A 3,699-nucleotide genomic window follows, 5' to 3' on the forward strand; every position below is an offset into this window, starting at 1 on the left:
TTTTTTCCTGCCTCCTGCCCTCTCCCTTATTCCTCTCCCCATTTTAACGTTTTCTTCTTACTTCTTTTTTCTTTTCTTCCTATTTCACAATACCTGTTATGCACTCTGGTTCTTCTTTACACTTTCAGTTTCTCACACCAGGGAGATCCCATTTATTTCACTGAAGAGTATGGTGTCAGGGCTGGTGAGATAGCTCAGTGGACTAAGCACCTGCTTAGGCAAGTGCAGGGACCAGTGTTCGATCCCCAGCACCGCATGCGGTGCCGGCACCACCGAGACCCACTGGTGGTGGCACACACCTGTAATCCCAGTGCTGGGAAGGCTGAAAGTTGAAGGATCACTGAGTCTGGCTGCATAATGAGACCCTGTATCCAATAATAAAATAAATAAAAATAAAACTGTATGGTGTCAAGGTCCATCTACTTACCTAGAAATGTCTCAAGCTTATCCTTCTTTATGACAGACTGAGACTTCATTGTTTATAAAAAAAAAAAAGCCACATCTTTATCGATTCATTGGTTGATAGGCATTTGGGATGTTCCCAAGATTTAGCTATTATAAACTGTGCTGCTGTAAGCGTGCATGTGTGTGTATCTCTATGGTAGGATGTTTTTAATTCTTTTGAAAAGGTACCAAGAAAGGGAATAGTTGGATCAAGCGAGATCTCCAGCTTTAGATTTTCTGTGGAATCTTTGCACTGATTTCCACAGTGGTTGCACCAGCCTACTCACCCACAAATCATGGAGAAAGGTTCCCTTTTCCCCATAGCCCCTCTAGCATTTGTTATTGGCTGATTTCTTAATGATAGCCATTCTTTCTGGAGATAGAACCTCAGTGTTTTTTTTTTTTAAACATTTATTTATTTAGTTTCTTGACTTTGTGTGTGTGTGTGTGTGTGTGTGTGTGTGTGTGTGGCCAGCTCAGCTCAGCCCACCAGGGGGTGTGGCTGGCTGGGATGTGGTGCTGGGGGATTGAACCCCGGTCCCTGTGCTTGCTAAGCTTGTTGTAAGTAGGTGCTTTAGACCACTGAGCCATCTCACCAGCCCCAGAACCTCAGTGTTGTTTTAATTTTTATGTCCTGAATGGCCAGTGATGTTGGACATCTTTTATATATTTATTTTTTGCCGTTTCTATTACATCTGAGAAGTGTGCATTTAGTGTGTGTGTGTGTGTGTGTGTGTGTGTGTGTGTGTGTGTATTTCACTATGCAGTTCAGACTGGCCTTGTAGTTTGGTCTGGCTTCGAACTTGCAGCAATTCTCCTGCCTCAGCCTCCTGAGTGCTGGGATTACAGGTGTGCCCACCACATCTGGCAGGTGCCCATTTGGGGACTGGGTCTTTAAATCCCAGAGCTCTTCCAGTGGTGCCGCTGCTCTGATTCCCCGAGGCTGGTGTCTCAGGAAGGCCTGGGCAGCAGTTGCCCATGAGCTTGGCTTGGACCCTTCCCTGGGTGCACCTCCAAGAATGCAGGCTATGTTGAATGCTGCTGCTTCCTGGCTATTTTCAGAGATTTCCCTACCCAAGGATGGGAGGAGCCAGGATATGCTTGGTCTGAGTCTGCTGGGACTCAAGCCTAGTCCAGACATAGGGTGGCGAGAAGCACTCTGCCCTGGGGTCCTCACTTGCGTCCCTCTTTCCAGGATCCGTGACCTTCATAGCAGGACTGCTGGTCCAGCCCTAGTCAGAGCACAAAGCACTGATGACACCAACCACACTAATGGCTCCTTGTGAGTCACCTTGGGTTCCAAAGCCAAGTCTCACGGATGACGTCACAGCAAGGCACAGTGGCCCAAGCCCTGTACTGTACCGATGAAAGTCTTACTTATGTGGAAGATATATCTGCAGAGGGAGCAATAAACTGCAAAGCAAAGTATGAAGGTTTGCAGCAAATGCTGTAAAGTTTTATACTCCTGAAAACTAGGGATAAAAGATAGAACCATTTAAGGCAAAGTGGAGAAAAGGGGCTTCCCCACGATTGTAAAACAGCCTTCTAATAGTTAATTGCTAGTTTCTTATTACAATAGAGAGAGTCAAAATAGCCTTTAAACATCTAGCGTTGGAAAGTAGTAGGAGGGAGACAGGAGGAAGAGAGAGAGTGACCTGCTGGGAAGGTTTGTGCCGAGTTTCCAAGTGTTGTCAGAAGAGCGGCCACTGTTGTGCCTGCAAGCCTGCCCTGTCCTCATGTTAAGGGTTGTTGCCAGAACCATCCTGTGTGTTCCCATTCCTGGGCTGTCACTGGTATGGTTTACATCTGGATATCCCCCCAGAGCCACAGGCACTCAGAGGTGGGGCTTGGAGAAGGTGATGTGACCCTGGGGCCGCTACAGCTCACTTGGTGTTGGGAGGTGGGGCCGGTCAGAATGGCAGCTCATGGGCTGTGGGAAGGAGTGTTGATCTCCTTCCAGGGCCCTGCCCTTCTCGCTCTGCTTCCCAGAGACCCCGAGGGGAGCAGCTTTCTTCTGCCCAGACCCTTCCACCAGGCTGCTTCTGCATGGAGCCAGCTGATTCCACAAGAACGCAAACCTCTAAAACATGAATCAAAGAAACCTGGCCTACTCTAAGTGTTAGGTGTCGGTTGTTCTGTCCCAAGAATGAGAAAAGAGACCAAGGTCGCGGCCAGGATGAGTAGGTGAGGACCTCACCTCTTGGCCTGTGCTGTCCTCTGCACAGTGGAGGGCCACAAGGACATCCTCAGCCTCTCACCCAGCACTCAGCGAAAGGCTCCTCAGCAGCGTCCATGTTCCTGGCATTGTGCTAGGAAGGTGGGGGTGGGGAGAGATGAGAACAGTGCAGAAGACAAAGCAGTTGTTGGATTTCATGGGGGTCTGCGGCGCTGATGGAGACCTGCTGAAGGGCCACTCTAAGACTTCACTGATGCAGCCTGCTGATGTTGGATGTTGAGGAGGACCTGCCGGAAGGAAGTTCTAAGTAGTGAGACCAGCGTATATAAAAGCAGATGGATGGGCCGGCGAGATAGCTCAGAGGTCTAAAGTGCCTGCTTAGGCCAGCTTAGGCGAACTCAGAGACTGCGGTTGGAGCCCAGCACCACATGCCAGTGGGTCAACACTTCCTGGGTCGTGCAACCCCAGGGGGTCCATTCGCTTCAGAGTCCCTGTGAAAGGTGCCCGCAGGCTGTGCAGTGCACAACCTCTGCAACCCAGCATGGTCCCCCGGGAAGCCTGGGTCCCTGGATGGGCCCAGGGGATGGTGAGTGAGACCCCAAATCCTACCATGCACGTCAGGAGGGGGTTTCCTGCCCCACCCTCATTTCTCATGGTCTTAAAATGTTTAGAGGGGATGGCTGCCGAAATAGGGCTTGTCCCCAGGGAGACTTCTGTTCTGCTCCCAGTCTCTGGGGAGTCTCTAAGAAGCTGTCAGGAAGCACAGGAGAAACGCAGCTCCATTTCCCCTTTTAGCAAAAATAATTGCACTTTTTCTTTACCCTGCAGGAAGCTTATGAGTTTCTTCTCTTAAAAAAAAAAAAAGTTATTGGGGCTGGTGAGGTGGCTCAGTGGTCTAAAGCACCCACTTAGCACAAGCTTAGCGAAGCACAGGGACCGTGGTTCAGTCCTCCAGCACCACATGCCAGCCAGCCCCGCCCCCTGGTGGGCTGAGCTGGTCATATACACACACACACACACACACAAAGAAAAAAATTTTTTTTTAAAAAGTTATTAATAGAGTGTGAGCGGAGGGAGGC

Source organism: Octodon degus, unplaced genomic scaffold (assembly GCF_000260255.1).
Source record: "Octodon degus isolate 3935 unplaced genomic scaffold, OctDeg1.0 scaffold00080, whole genome shotgun sequence".
Taxonomy (NCBI): domain Eukaryota; kingdom Metazoa; phylum Chordata; class Mammalia; order Rodentia; family Octodontidae; genus Octodon; species Octodon degus.